A 21,238-nucleotide genomic window follows, 5' to 3' on the forward strand; every position below is an offset into this window, starting at 1 on the left:
AGAAAATCAACCCTACACTATAGGCATCTTCGTAGATTTCAATAAAGCTTTTGACTCTATCAAGCATAATATTCTCTTTGATAAACTGCCACACTACGGAATTAGAGGCATTTCACTTAAACTATTGCGCAGTTATCTGACAAATCGTAGCCACTTTGTGGTAGCTAATAGTATAGAATCGGACACTGAACATATAAAATTTGGTGTTCCGCAAGGATCAATATTAGGACCTATACTAAATCTTCTTTATATCAATGACATTGTTGCTATCCCCCATACGCCAGACATAGTACTTTACGCCGATGACACGAGTGTTTTTTTTTCATCCAGGGACCTATCATCTCTTATTCCTGTCACAAACGCATGGCTCAAAAACTTATCGAAGTGGCTTGATGCGAATCAGCTGCTTCTAAATGTTAACAAAACAAAATATATTGTTTTTTTCTCAATTAACAGACCAGTTAACCTTACTACCGAAATAGTATTCCAGTCACGGTCACTAGAAAGGGTTACCGAATACAAATTCTTAGGCATACATTTTCATGAAAACCTTCGCTGGACATGTCATGTGAATTTTGTGAAGCGTGACATCGCACAGTCTATTGGCATGCTGAATAGATTTCGTGCCTTATTACCAATGTGGCTAAAACGTCAGCTCTATTTCACTACTGTTCATTCTCGACTGCACTATTGTTTACTTGTCTGGGGGGTTACATCTAAATGTAATATGACTAGTTTGTACTTAATGCAGAAAAAAAGTATACGATTTATTGAAAACCTATCAAGCCGCGATCATACATTCCAATACTTTGAGAAACATCGTATCCTGAATATTGAGGCACTGTATAATCAACGATTGTCTGAGGTTATATTCTCCCAAGTTAAAACTGACCGTGAATTATTCCTTTCTACATATACGAATACTGATACACACTACAATTTTAGAAATACAAACTTTATAAAAATCAGAACCAGAACAAATTACGGTACGCAATTACTATCTTGGCAGATTCCCAATCTTCTCAACCTCCACCCTGGCTTGATCGATTTTATTGCTAACAACGCTAATCGCATGCTAGGTTACTTACGCCGCAACTTCTCAAGAGCTCCTTCATCTTTAAAACTACTACTGTACAAGACCCTCGTTAGATCCAAGCTTGAGTATGCGAGTTCGGTGTGGGACCCAGGCCATGAATTTCTAATTAATCAAATTGAATCCGTACAAAATCGTGGCGCACGTTTTATTTTGTATAATTTCTCGCGTTTTTCCAGTGTATCATCCATGAAACTAACTTTACATCTTCCGAATCTTTCATTGCGTAGAAAATTATCTCGTTTGTCCTTATTTCACAAAATTTATCATCACAACCAGCATCTAAGTGAAGAGCTTTTTTCTGAACCATCGTATGTATCCCATCGAAGTGATCATCACCATAAAGTCAACGTTCTTTCAGTCGCACGAAGCTCTTTTTTGATTCTTTTATCCCAAGAACTACTAATGACTGGAACCACCTGCCCACCTCCATCGCCACAATCACAGACGCTCCTGCATTCAAGTCTGCCATTGAAAACTATTATGTTAACTAATATGTGTTGAATTCTATTTTTTGTACTTTTGTTTTTCCCCCACTCCCTTCTGTAATGCCGTGTGGCCTTGAAGGTATTGAAATAAATAAATAAATAAATAAATAGATATAATCGATCATAATTCAAACCTCTTGACTTTCAGAAAAAAATCAAAAACATATTTTTTACTTTCCGCATAATACTGTGGTCTTCTAAATTATGTGTACAGATATAATTGTAGTAATGTAGTTCATATATTTTTGTTGCATGTTGCGAATTATTTATTTTTCATTGCAAGAGCGTATGTAGTGTAGTGATCTAGTTACTGCGTATTTTTTGTTTTTGTTTATGGTTAACTATAGCACTCTACCACTAGTCTGCCTGCTGCATCTGCTGCATCTGCTGCAAGTGTAGTCTGGTGCTAGGGGCCTGGTCAGGTGACTTACTGTCACCTTTTGCCTCAGCACCATGACAATCCTGTATTGTCAAAAGTTCCAATAAACAAACAAACAAACAAACATGCCCCTACAGTGCAACTGGCCCGACACTTTCTATTTCGTCCCCTTGTGCACTTCCGGCGCAAGATGAGCTAAACTGAAGCACGAGTAACCTTCTAGCTTGCTACCTGTTCAGTTGGAACGCTCAAGCTACGTCCCTTTTCCCTTGACGGCCAAAATTTGAACGCAGGCATGGTTACTGCGGAATACCAAAAGTCTGCCTTTTGTCTCCGAGGGACGTCCACTTTGCACAGCCAGGATAACGCTGTCCGCAGTCGTGCTGGGACGTCCTTGCTACGGCTTGGCCGACACATTTGTTTTCTCGGCTTCCGTACTTTCCCACGTCGGCTTGTTTCAAGTCCAGCTACAGCATTCTTGTCGAATGGTACCTGTGAATTCTGAAGGCTTGATGTCGACCTGTATTCTCTGCACAGCCCCCTACGGGGTTCTGCAGAAACCCCCGTCTTAGTAAATCACGTAGGTTTTCAATGAAGTGTGTCTCCACATCTTACGGGGGTGGGCAAGCAACACCGAGGACACAGTCTTCTTGTCTGCAGTGCCTCTTTATTCTCAGACACTACAAAACCCCACGCCACTGTTCAAAGGCTCGAAAAATCAGGACTACCTTCAGCTTTTGCGTTCGTACATAAACTTTGACACCAGCTGTGTTAACCAACCTGGGCTCGTTCATTACAGGAGGAAAACAAAGCACTCGTATCAAAAATGAATCGTCGCTCTAGCACTCTTAGTTTCCTAGACATGAGCAGTACATAAAAAACAGCCGACTCTCTTATTAGGCCAACATTAATGTGCTTTTCTGGTTCAATTATGAAATAATCGCAATAGAACCATTTGTATTTACTGTGCAGGCCGTTTCTTTAATGCAACTTCTCAATTACCTAAAAGAAATGGTAATCTGAAGAGTCATCTTTTTTCACTAAAAAAAAACAACAAAAAAAAACAGAAAAAACACCAGAAATGAGCCGAGTTCTCCGAGCGGTTTTATTAGGTCGATAAAACAACTTTTGCGTTTGCTATCTCGAAGAAATTTGACACACAAACACTCCTACCTGGTGCGACACCCTTTCCCGACAATCGGATAGCTTAATGGTTTTCTAATTCCGAGCGAGCGGCAGCTCTTTGAAGTATATCCATCCACTTGTGCTCGGGACACCCTCCCTGTTGATCGATGAGTCTCGATTGAGATGAGCTGACACGGTTTCACTGCACACACATGTTCCCATGATGTTGTTTTCACGACCACAATCGATGAATGCACTCCAGCGGTCTTGAATATCCACAGGCGAACGATTGAACTTGGTCGGGCTTGTTAATTTCCGAGCAGAGTCCCAAACCCTGTTTTCGCGACTATAACGAGTTCTAGACTAGCTGGAGCGATGAAATTTTAACCGTGCGTCTAAATTCAGAGCGCAATCATTCGCTGCAAATTAGAACCTTCTAGCTATCGTAGTTTCCTTTATACGAGCATATGTGAAATCAAAACATCGTACAGTGAAAGCCTTACTTACACGTAAACTTCTGTTGATAACTTTCTTTTTAGAATACCTACATCAATGAGACGCGCCTCGAATGTTCCTCGGAACATAATCTTACTCCCTGGTTAAAATAAATGTCCTAGCTAGCCTACTTTCCGAGCTTCGTGCGATTGAATCACCTCCGGTTGCGAGCAAAACACGCGGCAGCCATTTGCTTTTTTTGCAAAAACCAAACCAGAACCACGAATAAGCGGTAAATTTCTAAATACTTCACCTAAATAATTTAAACTTGTTGTGGAACACGGGTCTCGACGACGTCGTTTTGGAAAATAAGACGATTCCCGTAATTCTAAGTTTGGTTTTATTAAACCAGGGCTGTGTTTCAAATCTCACCCTAATAAACCCGAGTTACTCGGGCGGATCGTGTCACGTGACAGCAGAAATGAAAGAACGCTGGACGCAGGCAGGTTTCAAAACGCCAGGTGTACAGAAGCTTTACCTCGCAGTATGATTTCGTTAATTTTAAAACACGGCCAGGAATTACATTTTTTATGAATGAATAGATAGATGACCCGTTTCGAATGAATGGATCCATGAGTGCGGCTGAGCAATTCCGACCGGTCGGTAAATCCCGCCACCTGGTGCCTTTTGTTTTACCATTGAAAATATTGAATTTCTGAAATCTATATTACGACCTTGAATTTACGATATCAAATGGGGGACACTTGTTCCCAGCCGCCCCTGGACTGGACAGAGACCGATTTCTTTTCTTGTGTGATGCGAGTTTCGCGAAATAAACGGCGTTTGAAAGTTTTCACATCGAAGCCAGCCATTCGCTTTCCTCACTTTAGGCACCGATCCTTTCTTCGATCTCGCTTCATTAATACTGGTCGTATCTCGTCACCGCTAGCACCGATGTGTTCCTTGGTCTTTCTAGACTCTACGGACACCACTTTGAACGTGTGTAATAAAAGGTTTCGCGATGCTACGACGCTTTTACCGTGGGCATGGTCATGGCGGCCAATTCTAATTTCCGAACCTGTGTTCGGACCTCCGAGGCTGAATTTTCGTTTCCGAGCCGCGATGTTGGTGTCAAACGCGAGCACGCGTTCCGTAGAAGACCCGACGACTGTAGTTTACCTCGGATCGAGTCGATGGTTTATTCTACGAGCACTGATGCGACTTCCCGCACGAAAGCAGTCATTTTCAGGTTCGATATTGCTCACCGCTTCATCATTTGCTACCACAATTTGCTTTTTTGTTCTGAAGCGCTCCCTCGGGTAAAAGGAACGTTCGCTATGCGCGCGAGATTATTTTAATTCATTCATCTCGTGCGGCGCGCGCTCGGCGGAGCGGCTAGTCGTTTGAAGGCTCACCAGAGCCCGAGCAAGACTTCAAAGAGCTGCCGCTCGCTCGTAATTAGAAAACCATTATAGGTACGTACAACTATCAAATTGTTGGGGAAGGGTCTCGCATCAGGTAGGACTGTTTGTGTGTCAAAAGGGTACTAATAAGGAAGTGTGTTTTTACATTGAGACAGCTCGTCTGAAAAATTGTATTCTTGGCCTAATAAAGTCTGAGGTCTCAAAAAGAAATGAGCTGATTCTTGTTTTTCTGGCGCAGTGAAGAGTCGTTAAATGTGTCACTTCTTTTTTATTTATGTCTTCAGGCCCCTGCTGTCCACCTCGGGAAAAGGTTTGTTCCTGCAGAGCTTTTTGTATACATGCCCCTAGAGTACAACTGGCCCCACACTCTTTATTTTCCCCCCTTGTGCTTTTTCTGGTGCAAGATGAGCTCGACTGAAGCATGAGTAACCTTCTAGCTTGCTACCTGTTCAGTTTGAACCCTCAAGCTAAGTCCGTTTTCACTTGACGGCCAACATCTGAACGCAGGCGCTGTTTCTACCTCGAAGCAAAACTACGCCCTTTGCCTCAGTTTCACGTCCATTCTTTTGTTAGGGTGGTCTTTCCCAGAGACGGTGAGGACAAATACAGGTCTGCGCCGCAAGAGGGACTCCACAAATCACTTTTGAGCTTTTTCTAGACATGCCGCCACAGTACAACCGCTCCCACACTCCTATATTCCCCCCTTGTGCTTTTTCTGGTGCAGGATGAGCTCGACTGAAGCATGCGTAACCTTCTAGGTTGCTATCTGAGCAGTTTGAACCCTCAAGCTACGTCCCTTTTCCCTTGACGGCCAAAATTTGAACGCAGGCATGGTTACTGCGGGATACCAAAAGTCTGCCTTTTGTCTCCGAGGGACGTTCATACTGTGTTATGGTCGTCTTTTCCAGAGACGGTGAGGACAAATACACATATGTGCTGCAAGAGGGCCTCCACACAACCCTACAGAGCTTTTTGTAGACATGCCCCTACAGTACAACTGGCCCGACACTTTCTATTTTGTCCCCTTCTGCACTTTCTGGCGCAAGATGAGCTAAAGTGAAGCACGAGTAACCTTCTAGGTTGCTATCTGTTCAGTTTGAACCCTCAAGCTACGTCCCTTTTCCCTTGACGGCCAAAATTTAAACGCAGGCATGGTTACTGCGGAATACAAAAAGTCTGCCTTTTGTCTCCGAGGGACGTTCATACTTTGTTATGGTCGTCTTTTCCAGAGACGGTGAGGACAAATACACATCTGAGCTGCAAGAGGGCCTCCACACAACCCTACAGAGCTTTTTGTAGACATCTAGAATAATTAATCATCTTCATAAATACCGACTAATTTCTGCAAACCAATATGGATTTCAGAGAGGTAAATCCACTGAGTCAGCTTTACTTAACATTCGAGGAAAACTTATCAGCAATATAGAAAATCAATCCTACACTATAGGCATCTTCGTAGATTTCAATAAAGCTTTTGACTCTATCAAGCATAATATTCTCTTTGATAAACTGCCACACTACGGAATTAGAGGCATTTCACTTAAACTATTGCGCAGTTATCTGACAAATCGTAGCCACTTTGTGGTAGCTAATAGTATAGAATCGGACACTGAACATGTGAAATTTGGTGTTCCGCAAGGATCAATATTAGGACCTATACTATTCCTTCTTTATATCAATGACATTGTTGCTATCCCCCATACGCCAGACATAGTACTTTACGCCGATGACACGAGTGTTTTTTTTTTCATCCAGGGACCTATCATCTCTTATTCCTGTCACAAACGCATGGCTCAAAAACTTATCGAAGTGGCTTGATGCGAATCAGCTGCTTCTAAATGTTAACAAAACAAAATATTGTTTTTTCCTCAATTAACAGACCAGTTAACCTTACTACCGAAATAGTATTCCAGTCACGGTCACTAGAAAGGGTTACCGAATACAAATTCTTAGGCATACATTTTCATGAAAACCTTCGCTGGACATGTCATGTGAATTTTGTGAAGCGTGACATCGCACAGTCTATTGGCATGCTGAATAGATTTCGTGCCTTATTACCAATGTGGCTAAAACGTCAGCTCTATTTCACTACTGTTCATTCTCGACTGCACTATTGTTTACTTGTCTGGGGGGTTACATCTAAATGTAATATGACTAGTTTGTACTTAATGCAGAAAAAAAGTATACGATTTATTGAAAACCTATCAAGCCGCGATCATACATTCCAATACTTTGAGAAACATCGTATCCTGAATATTGAGGCACTGTATAATCAACGATTGTCTGAGGTTATATTCTCCCAAGTTAAAACTGACCGTGAATTATTCCTTTCTACATATACGAATACTGATACACACTACAATTTTAGAAATACAAACTTTATAAAAATCAGAACCAGAACAAATTACGGTACGCAATTACTATCTTGGCAGATTCCCAATCTTCTCAACCTCCACCCTGGCTTGATCGATTTTATTGCTAACAACGCTAATCGCATGCTAGGTTACTTACGCCGCAACTTCTCAAGAGCTCCTTCATCTTTAAAACTACTACTGTACAAGACCCTCGTTAGATCCAAGCTTGAGTATGCGAGTTCGGTGTGGGACCCAGGCCATGAATTTCTAATTAACCAAATTGAATCCGTACAAAATCGTGGCGCACGTTTTATTTTGTATAATTTCTCGCGTTTTTCCAGTGTATCATCCATGAAACTAACTTTACATCTTCCGAATCTTTCATTGCGTAGAAAATTATCTCGTTTGTCCTTATTTCACAAAATTTATCATCACAACCAGCATCTAAGTGAAGAGCTTTTTTCTGAACCATCGTATGTATCCCATCGAAGTGATCATCACCATAAAGTCAACGTTCCTTTCAGTCGCACGAAGCTCTTTTTTGATTCTTTTATCCCAAGAACTACTAATGACTGGAACCACCTGCCCACCTCCATCGCCACAATCACAGACGCTCCTGCATTCAAGTCTGCCATTGAAAACTATTATGTTAACTAATATGTGTTGAATTCTATTTTTTGTACTTTTGTTTTTCCCCCACTCCCTTCTGTAATGCCGTGTGGCCTTGAAGGTATTGAAATAAATAAATAAATAAATAAATAGATATAATCGATCATATTTCAAACCTCTTGACTTTCAGAAAAAAATCAAAAACATATTTTTTACTTTCCGCATAATACTGTGGTCTTCTAAATTAAGTGTACAGATGTAATTGTAGTAATGTAGTTCATATATTTTTGTTGCATGTTGCGAATTATTTATTTTTCATTGCAAGAGCGTATGTAGTGTAGTGATCTAGTTACTGCGTATTTTTTGTTTTTGTTTATGGTTAACTATAGCACTCTACCACTAGTCTGCCTGCTGCATCTGCTGCATCTGCTGCAAGTGTAGTCTGGTGCTAGGGGCCTGGTCAGGTGACTTACTGTCACCTTTTGCCTCAGCACCATGACAATCCTGTATTGTCAAAAGTTCCAATAAACAAACAAACAAACAAACATGCCCCTACAGTACAACTGGCCCGACACTTTCTATTTCGTCCCCTTGTGCACTTTCTGGCGCAAGATGAGCTAAACTGAAGCACGAGTAACCTTCTAGCTTGCTACCTGTTCAGTTGGAACGCTCAAGCTACGTCCCTTTTCCCTTGACGGCCAAAATTTGAACGCAGGCATGGTTACTGCGGAATACCAAAAGTCTGCCTTTTGTCTCCGAGGGACGTCCACTTTGCACAGCCAGGATAACGCTGTCCGCAGTCGTGCTGGGACGTCCTTGCTACGGCTTGGCCGACACATTTGTTTTCTCGGCTTCCGTACTTTCCCACGTCGGCTTGTTTAGAGTCCAGCTACAGCATTCTTGTCGAATGGTACCTGTGAATTCTGAAGGCTTGATGTCGACCTGTATTCTCTGCACAGCCCCCTACGGGGTTCTGCAGAAACCCCCGTCTTAGTAAATCACGTAGGTTTTCAATGAAGTGTGTCTCCACATCTTACGGGGGTGGGCAAGCAACACCGAGGACACAGTCTTCTTGTCTGCAGTGCCTCTTTATTCTCAGACACTACAAAACCTCACGCCACTGTTCAAAGGCTCGAAAAATCAGGACTACCTTCAGCTTTTGCGTTCGTACATAAACTTTGACACCAGCTGTGTTAACCAACCTGGGCTCGTTCATTACAGGAGGAAAACAAAGCACTCGTATCAAAAATGAATCGTCGCTCTAGCACTCTTAGTTTCCTAGACATGAGCAGTACATAAAAAACAGCCGACTCTCTTATTAGGCCAACATTAATGTGCTTTTCTGGTTCAATTATGAAATAATCGCAATAGAACCATTTGTATTTACTGTGCAGGCCGTTTCTTTAATGCAACTTCTCAATTACCTAAAAGAAATGGTAATCTGAAGAGTCATCTTTTTTCACTAAAAAAAAACAACAAAAAAAAAAACAGAAAAAACACCAGAAATGAGCCGAGTTCTCCGAGCGGTTTTATTAGGTCGATAAAACAACTTTTGCGTTTGCTATCTCGAAGAAATTTGACACACAAACACTCCTACCTGGTGCGACACCCTTTCCCGACAATCGGATAGCTTAATGGTTTTCTAATTCCGAGCGAGCGGCAGCTCTTAGAAGTATATCCATCCACTTGTGCTCGGGACACCCTCCCTGTTGATCGATGAGTCTCGATTGAGATGAGCTGACACGGTTTCACTGCACACACATGTTCCTATGATGTTGTTTTCACGACAACAATCGATGAATGCACTCCAGCGGTCTTGAATATCCACAGGCGAACGATTGTACTTGGTCGGGCTTGTTAATTTCCGAGCAGAGTCCCAAAACCTGTTTTCGCGAATATAACGAGTTCTAGACTAGCTGGAGCGATGAAATTTTAACCGTGCGTCTAAATTCAAAGCGCGATCATTCGCTGCAAATTAGAACCTTCTAGCTATCGTAGTTTCTTTTATACGAGCATATGTGAAATCAAAACATCGTACAGTGAAAGCCTTACTTACACGTAAACTTCTGTTGATAACTTTCTTTTTATAATACCTACATCGATGAGACGCGCCTCGAATGTTCCTCGGAACATAATCTTACTCCCTGGTTAAAATAAATGTCCTAGCTAGCCTACTTTCCGAGCTTCGTGCGATTGAATCACCTCCGGTTGCGAGCAAAACACGCGGCAGCCATTTGCTTTTTTTGCAAAAACCAAACCAGAACCACGAATGGGCGGTAAATTTCTAAATACTTCACCTAAATAATTTAAACTTGTTGTGGAACACGGGTCTCGACGACGTCGTTTTGGAAAATAAGACGATTCCCGTAATTCTAAGTTTGGTTTTATTAAACCAGGGCTGTGTTTCAAATCTCACCCTAATAAACCCGAGTTACTCGGGCGGATCGTGTCACGTGACAGCAGAAATGAAAGAACGCTGGACGCAGGCAGGTTTCAAAACGCCAGGTGTACAGAAGCTTTACCTCGCAGTATGATTTCGTTAATTTTAAAACACGGCCAGGAATTACATTTTTTATGAATGAATAGATAGATGACCCGTTTCGAATGAATGGATCCATGAGTGCGGCTGAGCAATTCCGACCGGTCGGTAAATCCCGCCACCTGGTGCCTTTTGTTTTACCATTGAAAATATTGAATTTCTGAAATCTATATTACGACCTTGAATTTACGATATCAAATGGGGGACACTTGTTCCCAGCCGCCCCTGGACTGGACAGAGACCGATTTCTTTTCTTGTGTGATGCGAGTTTCGCGAAATAAACGGCGTTTAAAAGTTTTCACATCGAAGCCAGCCATTCGCTTTCCTCACTTTAGGCACCGATCCTTTCTTCGATCTCGCTTCATTAATACTGGTCGTATCTCGTCACCGCTAGCACCGATGTGTTCCTTGGTCTTTCTAGACTCTACGGACACCACTTTGAACGTGTGTAATAAAAGGTTTCGCGATGCTACGACGCTTTTACCGTGGGCATGGTCATGGCGGCCAATTCTAATTTCCGAACCTGTGTTCGGACCTCCGAGGCTGAATTTTCGTTTCCGAGCCGCGATGTTGGTGTCAAACGCGAGCACGCGTTCCGTAGAAGACCCGACGACTGTAGTTTACCTCGGATCGAGTCGATGATTTACTCTACGAGCACTGATGCGACTTCCCGCACGAAAGCAGTCATTTTCAGGTTCGATATTGCTCACCGCTTCATCATTTGCTACCACAATTTGCTTTTTTGTTCTGAAGCGCTCCCTCGGGTAAAAGGAACGTTCGCTATGCGCGCGAGATTATTTTAATTCATTCATCTCGTGCGGCGCGCGCTCGGCGGAGCGGCTAGTCGTTTGAAGGCTCACCAGAGCCCGAGCAAGACTTCAAAGAGCTGCCGCTCGCTCGTAATTAGAAAACCATTATAGGTACGTACAACTATCAAATTGTTGGGGAAGGGTCTCGCACCAGGTAGGACTGTTTGTGTGTCAAAAGGGTACTAATAAGGAAGTGTGTTTTTACATTGAGACAGCTCGTCTGAAAAATTGTATTCTTGGCCTAATAAAGTCTGAGGTCTCAAAAAGAAATGAGTTGATTCTTGTTTTTCTGGCGCAGTGAAGAGTCGTTAAATGAGCCACTTCTTTTTTATTTATGTCTTCAGGCCCCTGCTGTCCACCACGGGAAAAGGTTTGTTCCTGCAGAGCTTTTTGTATACATGCCCCTAGAGTACAACTGGCCACACACTCTTTATTTTCCCCCCTTGTGCTTTTTCTGGTGCAAGATGAGCTCGACTGAAGCATGAGTAACCTTCTAGCTTGCTATCTGTTCAGTTTGAACCCTCAAGCTAAGTCCGTTTTCACTTGACGGCCAACATCTGAACGCAGGCGCTGTTTCTGCGCCAAACCAAAAGTGTGCCTTTCGTCTCCGAGGGACGTTCATTCTGAGTGATGGTCGTCTTTTCCAGAGACGGTGAGGACAAATGCACATCTGTGCTGCAAGAGGGCCTCCACACAACCCTACAGAGCTTTTTGTAGACATGCCCCTACAGTACAACTGGCCCGACACTTTCTATTTTGTCCCCTTGTGCACTTTCTGGCGCAAGATGAGCTAAACTGAAGCACGAGTAACCTTCTAGGTTGCTATCTGTTCAGTTTGAACCCTCAAGCTACGTCCCTTTTCCCTTGACGGCCAAAATTTGAACGCAGGCATGGTTACTGCGGAATACAAAAAGTCTGCCTTTTGTCTCCGAGGGACGTTCATTCTGTGTTATGGTCGTCTTTTCCAGAGACGGTGAGGACAAATGCACATCTGTGCTGCAAGAGGGCCTCCACACAACCCTACAGAGCTTTTTGTAGACATGCCCCTACAGTACAACTGGCCCGGCACTTTCTATTTTGTCCCCTTCTGCACTTTCTGGCGCAAGATGAGCTAAACTGAAGCACGACTAACCTTCTAGGTTGCTATCTGTTCAGTTTCAACCCTCAAGCTACGTCCCTTTTCCCTTGACGGCCAAAATTTGAACGCAGGCATGGTTACTGCGGAATACAAAAAGTCTGCCTTTTGTCTCCGAGGGACGTTCATACTGTGTTATGGTCGTCTTTTCCAGAGACGGTGAGGACAAATACACATATGTGCTGCAAGAGGGCCTCCACACAACCCTACAGAGCTTTTTGTAGACATGCCCCTACAGTACAACTGGCCCGACACTTTCTATTTTGTCCCCTTGTGCACTTTCTGGCGCAAGATGAGCTAAACTGAAGCACGACTAACCTTCTAGGTTGCTATCTGTTCAGTTTGAACCCTCAAGCTACGTCCCTTTTCCCTTGACGGCCAAAATTTGAACGCAGGCATGGTTACTGCGGAATACCAAAAGTCTGCCATTCGTCTCCGAGGGACGTCCATTCTGAGTTATGGTCGTCTTTTCCAGAGACGGTGAGGACAAATGCACATCTGTGCTGCAAGAGGGCCTCCACACAACCCTACAGAGCTTTTTGTAGACATGCCCCTACAGTACAACTGGCTCGACACTTTCTATTTTGTCCCCTTGTGCACTTTCTGGCGCAAGATGAGCTAAACTGAAGCACGACTAACCTTCTAGGTTGCTATCTGTTCAGTTTGAACCCTCAAGCTACGTCCCTTTTCCCTTGACGGCCAAAATTTGAACGCAGGCATGGTTACTGCGGAATACAAAAAGTCTGCCTTTTGTCTCCGAGGGACGTTCATTCTGTGTTATGGTCGTCTTTTCCAGAGACGGTGAGGACAAATACACATATGTGCTGCAAGAGGGCCTCCACACAACCCTACAGAGCTTTTTGTAGACATGCCCCTACAGTACAACTGGCCCGGCACTTTCTATTTTGTCCCCTTCTGCACTTTCTGGTGCAAGATGAGCTAAACTGAAGCACGACTAACCTTCTAGGTTGCTATCTGTTCAGTTTGAACCCTCAAGCTACGTCCCTTTTCCCTTGACGGCCGAAATTTGAACGCAGGCATGGTTACTGCGGAATACCAAAAGTCTGCCATTCGTCTCCGAGGGACGTCCATTCTGAGTTATGGTCGTCTTTTCCAGAGACGGTGAGGACAAATACACATATGTGCTGCAAGAGGGCCTCCACACAACCCTACAGAGCTTTTTGTAGACATGCCCCTACAGTACAACTGGCCCGACACTTTCTATTTTGTCCCCTTGTGCACTTTCTGGTGCAAGATGAGCTAAACTGAAGCACGACTAACCTTCTAGGTTGTTATCTGTTCAGTTTGAACCCTCAAGCTACGTCCCTTTTCCCTTGACGGCCAAAATTTGAACGCAGGCATGGTTACTGCGGAATACCAAAAGTCTGCCATTCGTCTCCGAGGGACGTCCATTCTGAGTTATGGTCGTCTTTTCCAGAGACGGTGAGGACAAATGCACATCTGTGCTGCAAGAGGGCCTCCACACAACCCTACAGAGCTTTTTGTAGACATGCCCCTACAGTACAACTGGCCCGACACTTTCTATTTTGTCCCCTTGTGCACTTTCTGGCGCAAGATGAGCTAAACTGAAGCACGACTAACCTTCTAGGTTGCTATCTGTTCAGTTTGAACCCTCAAGCTACGTCCCTTTTCCCTTGACGGCCAAAATTTGAACGCAGGCATGGTTACTGCGGAATACAAAAAGTCTGCCTTTTGTCTCCGAGGGACGTTCATTCTGTGTTATGGTCGTCTTTTCCAGAGACGGTGAGGACAAATACACATATGTGCTGCAAGAGGGCCTCCACACAACCCTACAGAGCTTTTTGTAGACATGCCCCTACAGTACAACTGGCCCGGCACTTTCTATTTTGTCCCCTTCTGCACTTTCTGGCGCAAGATGAGCTAAACTGAAGCACGACTAACCTTCTAGGTTGCTATCTGTTCAGTTTGAACCCTCAAGCTACGTCCCTTTTCCCTTGACGGCCAAAATTTGAACACAGGCATGGTTACTGCGGAATACCAAAAGTCTGCCATTCGTCTCCGAGGGACGTCCATTCTGAGTTATGGTCGTCTTTTCCAGAGACGGTGAGGACAAATACACATATGTGCTGCAAGAGGGCCTCCACACAACCCTACAGAGCTTTTTGTAGACATGCCCCTACAGTACAACTGGCCCGACACTTTCTATTTTGTCCCCTTGTGCACTTTCTGGCGCAAGATGAGCTAAACTGAAGCACGACTAACCTTCTAGGTTGTTATCTGTTCAGTTTGAACCCTCAAGCTACGTCCCTTTTCCCTTGACGGCCAAAATTTGAACGCAGGCATGGTTACTGCGGAATACCAAAAGTCTGCCATTCGTCTCCGAGGGACGTCCATTCTGAGTTATGGTCGTCTTTTCCAGAGACGGTGAGGACAAATGCACATCTGTGCTGCAAGAGGGCCTCCACACAACCCTACAGAGCTTTTTGTAGACATGCCCCTACAGTACAACTGGCCCGACACTTTCTATTTTGTCCCCTTGTGCACTTTCTGGCGCAAGATGAGCTAAACTGAAGCACGACTAACCTTCTAGGTTGCTATCTGTTCAGTTTGAACCCTCAAGCTACGTCCCTTTTCCCTTGACGGCCAAAATTTGAACGCAGGCATGGTTACTGCGGAATACAAAAAGTCTGCCTTTTGTCTCCGAGGGACGTTCATTCTGTGTTATGGTCGTCTTTTCCAGAGACGGTGAGGACAAATACACATATGTGCTGCAAGAGGGCCTCCACACAACCCTACAGAGCTTTTTGTAGACATGCCCCTACAGTACAACTGGCCCGGCACTTTCTATTTTGTCCCCTTCTGCACTTTCTGGCGCAAGATGAGCTAAACTGAAGCACGACTAACCTTCTAGGTTGCTATCTGTTCAGTTTGAACCCTCAAGCTACGTCCCTTTTCCTTTGACGGCCAAAATTTGAACGCAGGCATGGTTACTGCGGAATACAAAAAGTCTGCCTTTTGTCTCCGAGGGACGTTCATTCTGTGTTATGGTCGTCTTTTCCAGAGACGGTGAGGACAAATACACATATGTGCTGCAAGAGGGCCTCCACACAACCCTACAGAGCTTTTTGTAGACATGCCCCTACAGTACAACTGGCCCGACACTTTCTATTTTGTCCCCTTGTGCACTTTCTGGCGCAAGATGAGCTAAACTGAAGCACGAGTAACCTTCTAGGTTGCTATCTGTTCAGTTTGAACCCTCAAGCTACGTCCCTTTTCCCTTGACGGCCAAAATTTGAACGCAGGCATGGTTACTGCGGAATACCAAAAGTCTGCCATTCGTCTCCGAGGGACGTCCATTCTGAGTTATGGTCGTCTTTTCCAGAGATGGTGAGGACAAATGCACATCTGTGCTGCAAGAGGGACTCCACACAACCCTACAGAGCCCACACCCCGTAACATGTGGAGACACACTTTAATCAAAACAAACGTGATTTACTAAGACAGGCCTGCATTCAAATTTTGGCCGTCAGAGGAAAACGGATGCATCCAGAGGGTTGAAACTTCACAGGTAGCAAGGTACCAGAGGCCTCAAATTTCAGTAGGCATACCTTTACGAAAGGAGGTTCCAAAGCTTAGAAAAAAAATCTTTCGGCTACAGGACGCAGGTGTGTCTTTATTTAAAATCCAGAGCAGATAAAGTTTTCTAATAACTTTCGAAAGGTGCACTGGCCGTTGCTAAACAAAAAACAAAAAGTTTTCTCAAGAAAACGTACGACAGAGGAGCGCCGAGCAATATCGAACCCGAAAATTAGTGCTTTCCTGTGGAAAGTCGCATCAGTGCTCCTACAGTAAAATATCCACGCGATCAGAGGTAAAGTACAGCCGTCGGGTGTTCTACGAAACGCCTGCTCACGTTTGACACCAACATCGCGTCTCGGAAACGAAAATTCAGCCTCGGAGGTCCGAACAAAGGTTTCTAAAAGTAGAAATGGCCGCCATGACCATGCCCACGGTAAAAGCGTCGTAGCATCGCGAAAACTTTTATTTCACACGTTCAAAGTGGTGTCCATAGAATCTAGAAAGACCAAGGAACACATCGGTGCTAGCGGTGATGAGATACGACCAGTATTAATGAAGGGAGATCAACGAGAATGCTTCCCTTAATAAATAGTGCAAAAAATAAACAAAATAATAAAGAAAAAAATACCCGATGCGAATGGTGTGTCTGCCCTCCACCAGGCGGCGCGATCCCCTTCCCGACTTTTTTCCTTCTCTTTCCCTCTCCTCCTCGCTCATCCTCCTCCGCTTTCCTTTGTTCCCAGAGGCCGGCCCCAGTGTGGTTTCCGTTGTGCTTGGGAGCAGTCGCGTAGTCGCCCGTGTCCAGCTCCTTCTTTGTTCTTTGTTCCGAAATCGGTCTTCTTCTTCTTCGGACCCCGAACGTCGCCTCACGCTTCCTGCCTTCGTCAAAGGGCCTCCTTTCGTTCGACACATTGGGGTAAGTGTACGTCCATTATACTATCCTTTAATTTCGAGTTTTTGATTATTTGCCAAACGAAAGTGATTTGAGTTTTTCAGCAAAAAAAGAAGAATAATTCGTTTAAAACCAAGTGCTTTTCACACCTATCGGAGAATTTCATTAGCTTTCGGAAAATATATACTTCGATATGCGTAAAAGTATTTCTCGTTGCGTTAGAGAGTGAAGCAGGTGAAGCGGGAAAGTCCGGAGCGCGCGCGAGCCGCGATTCGATCGTCTAAGATCAGGCAAAAATTAAAATGAACTACTCGCTTCACAAGAATCTTATTATTCTGTGCTCTTAGCGCACACGTTTCTCTAACGGCACACGAAATTAAGAATCTCTATCTCCGTTTATTATTACATTTTTTAACTTGTTTTTCTGTGCTCTTGGCGCGCACGTTTTTTTAGCGGCACACGAAATTGTCATCTCACTTCGTTCTCTTTTGTACAGAACAATTAGCAATGTCTGTCGCACGTTGTCACAGGCTCGTCCGGGGTTGGTAAGAGAAGGGTCGGGAGACAGAAAGTTCTACGAGGCCTAGAGATTCCCCGGCATATGTCGTGACGAGGCTCGTTTCCTCGCTTGTGTAGCCGCTCAGTCCAGGGACGGGGTGGCGTAGATGCTCGTGCCTCCGCTGTTCCCTTCGCACCGTGCGTAGCTCCCGGTTCAGGTGGTCGATACCGGGACACAGCCGGTCAGATCCTCGAAGCGGTTGCCGAACGTCGCGGCTCGTGCTGTAGAAGAGAACGAAGTGCCAGGCATTTTTAGAAAATGTCATATTTCTACCTTTGCATTTGGTGAACCACGCGCTGAAATCTTTTTTCTAACTCGACTCCGCTTAGAACGCGCACGCCGGGCCACCTAGGGTGCCTTCATGCGCGCTTTGCTTAGGGTGGTGGCATCTCGCCATTTTGTCACACACGTTTATTTTTTGTTGAGAAGCAGGTGAAAGAGCGTGTCCCTGCACGCGCTTGTGGCGCTGAATGTGCTATGGCGACCTTTTGTTTTCGTCGATTTCTTTGTATTTTGCCCGTGAGCGCGTGCTGTCGGCATCTGGTACTACAAAGGGTGGCATCACCCTAAACAGAAGGACATTCAGGCACCCTAGGGCCACCCCTTGCCTGGGCCCCCTGACCCACTTAGCTCTTTGAGACTGTATCCGTTATCTTTCTTTGGCGTTGCTTCTTGTCCGGTGCGTTCTTTGCTTCTAGCTTTGATTTTTATCGGGAGAGTCCGATTTTTAGCGGGAGAGTCCGGAGCGCGCTCGAGCCGCGATTCGATCGTCTAAGACCAGGCAAAAATAAAAACGAACTACTCGCTTCACAAGAATCTTATTATTCTGTGCTCTTAGCGCACACGTTTCCCTAACGGCACACGAAATTAAGAATCTCTATCTACTTTTATTATTACCTTTTTTTAACTTAAATCGACCAGCCACCCAGAGCACCCGAAAACTAGTTTGGCTGGTTAGATCGAAATATGAAGAAGAATAATTCCGTTTAAAATCAAATAATTTTTACACCTATTGGACAAGTTCATTAGCTTTCGGAAAATATATACTTCGATATGCGTACAACTATTTTTTCTTGGGTTAGAGAGTGAAGCGGTTGAGTCCGGAGCGCGCTCGAGCCGCGATCCGATCGTCTAAGATCAGGCAAAAATTAAAAATAAAAGTGAACTACTACCTTTAGAACAGTCTCTTTTTCTGTGCTTTTAGCGCACACGTTTGTATAAAGGCACACGAAATTAAGAATCTCTATCTACTTTTATTATTACCTTTTTTCAACTTAAAGAAAAAAGGAGCAGTGTGTTTAACCCTCCTGGAAAAGCGAACGCCGGCATCGCGCGTGACGGGCGGCGTGCTTTCAAGTTTCAATTAAACGCGTACAGACGCTTATTTAATCGCAAACTAAGGCGCTTAATTTTCGCTACCTCTCGTCCGAAGCACGCACTTCTAGCACGAATTGATTTTTTACAATTTTTTGAAGGAACGTTGTCTAACCTGGAAGGCAGAAAGTAAACAAACGGGCGCGACGGGATTTCTAGATCGAATTAAACGCAGATAGCAGTTATTCATTCGTTGTTCCACGCAAGAAATGCGTGTACATGACGCTGGGAATAAAAACAAAGATCATTTCATGATCTTTGTTTTTGCCCAAAGTCGTTTGTGTGAGCGCGTGCGTTTTGCGAGGAGATTAGAAGAGCGTTTGTTGTGCTCGGCGGTTGGTAGATGGAAATGTTCTTTTCTGAGCGTGCGTGATTCTGCACGCTTTTCCGAGTTTCGGCAAAGAAGGCTTTTAATGGGATCTACTATATTGAGCGTGATATAGGCGCGCAAGATGAATTGAATTCTCGGCGGAGCGGCTGGTCGTTTTTTTGAAGGCTCTTTACCAGAGCGCGAGCAAGATTTACCTAGGCATGTTTCATGGAAGTGCTTTTTTTGATAGGTCCATGCTCGGCAAAGATATAAAGTGTATTGAGCTTTGAAGCGCGTATTCCATCGCGAAATGATGGAATACTGCCTCGGAAAAAGAGAGGAGTGAGCGATCAAACTATAATAGGGTGGGAAAAAGGCATTCCACAATTATGCAAGCGTGACATCCTAGGCGTTTGGGCAGTTTTCGTTAGGCAAAATTCGTCTTTTGAGCTCGTGTCGATTTCTCAGTTGGCACGAAATAATAAATAAACTGTTGGCTTTAAAACGGTATGTGTTAGAGTGGCTATACGTGAAGTTCAGCGTGTCTACCTACGTTTATTATTTTTTTAACTGATAAAACGAAGTCAGCCGCTATTCGAACGTCCGATTAAGGATTGCGCAATATTGTTTTGCTCGTATTTCTTAATTTCTTGCTGTAATAGGTTTGGTAGGGTCCAAATACGTTTTTTTTTTATTATCTTGCATCGTAAAATCAGCGTTCGAGCGTGTTGGGTTTTCGCTTGGCGCGCTGATTAATTTCATCGGAGCTTCGGTAATCGAGTTCGGGGCTGTTCGTTTTTAAGTTTCTAAACGCAGACGGTGTTCATTAACGGTGCCGCGAAAGAAGTGTGTGTGTTTGCTAGACGCAGGGAAAGAGCTTTTAAAGCAAAGAATAGCAAAAAGAAAAACGCCCCAGAGTAGCTATTGCACAAAGAGGAGCAGTCCCCGCTGCAAGGCAGGGAACAAGAGATTAAAGCAGACCGCCAGACAGTGGCTGTCAATCAAGTCGGGCGCCAAGAACGCAGCCGACAAGAAGCCAAAAACAAAAGATACTAGCGTCTCCCGAACGAGGGAAAGGAGGAGCGGTTTCGGCGGGCGGGCAGCCGCGCCAGGCAAGGCCTTGGTAGTGCAATGAGCTTTCCCCGAAACTCTGTCGTCTGCTACAGCTCCTTTGTCTCTTGGGCGACCGTTGGAGCCGACTTCTTGCACGAATTCTTTTGTTCTTTTCACGGGAAACACGGAATCGGCGGCGCCGAGCCAGGCCAGGCTTTGCTAGTGGCGTGAGCTTTCCCCGAACCTCTGCCGTCTGCTACAGCTCCTTTGTCTCTTGGGCGACCGTTGGAGCCGACTTCTTGCACGAATTCTTTTGTTCTTTTCACGGGAAACACGGAATCGAGTTTTTTTTTTCCCTCATTCCTGCTTGTAGGTTTCACTGACGATGTTTCCCGGATGGTAGACGAAACGTTTGATTAAATTGTTAATCTATTTGAGTAAAGTCGGAGCAGTTTTTTTTTTTTTATCAAACACGGAATCGGCGGCGGCGCGGAGCTAGGAAGCCGGCCTCTACGAACTCAAACGTTTCATCACTCTCTGACGCACGGAAGAAATGAAAAAAATATATGTGTATGGCGTAAGAACGTTCGGTGCATCTTTAATGTAGGGCGCTAGATTGTCTTTTTGTGCAGCGCAAGAGCGAGTTGCACGGCTGGCCCTCCGTTTCAAGTGACCTCCTTCAGCTGCGGATGACCTGTGCTTAATCAAGACCGCTTGAATGGCAACTGAGAACTTGCTCCAAGCAAAAAGTGTTTTTATGAAATCGTGTTAGCTCGTGCGAATTCACTGAATAGGAACAAGTGTGTTTTCATCGAGACAGCTCGTCTGGAAACTTGCATTGTCGGCCTAATAAAGTCTGAGGTTATTAAAATGTGAGGCAAAAAAGGAAAAATCTGTTGTTTTGTGTTTTGCTGGTGAGGACGAAGCCCCTGCTGTGCACACCTGCGGAAACGAAGTAAGTACCTTATCAGTTTCTTCAGAGATTTGATTTTTTCCCGTGGTAATCGTGAAAAAAAAAAATAAAAAAGAGCGAGGACATAAATTCTTCTTTCTTATGTTTGAGCTTATTGCAAGACGCCATCAGCGGCGTTCTGTTATA

The 21,238-nt window shown here is 44.4% G+C and overlaps 1 long non-coding RNA gene across 1 annotated transcript; it reads left to right on the top strand.

Moving 5' to 3' along the window:
* The first annotated feature begins 16,603 nt into the window (after positions 1-16,603).
* On the top strand, positions 16,604-21,031 carry LOC121834127. Its single transcript, XR_006077063.1, has 2 exons — positions 16,604-16,867; positions 20,772-21,031. It is a non-coding gene; the product is annotated as an uncharacterized LOC121834127 (long non-coding RNA).
* Positions 21,032-21,238: the final 207 nt, after the last annotated feature.

This window comes from Ixodes scapularis, unplaced genomic scaffold (assembly GCF_016920785.2).
Source record: "Ixodes scapularis isolate PalLabHiFi unplaced genomic scaffold, ASM1692078v2 ptg000582l_1__unscaffolded, whole genome shotgun sequence".
In the NCBI taxonomy this organism is placed as follows: domain Eukaryota; kingdom Metazoa; phylum Arthropoda; class Arachnida; order Ixodida; family Ixodidae; genus Ixodes; species Ixodes scapularis.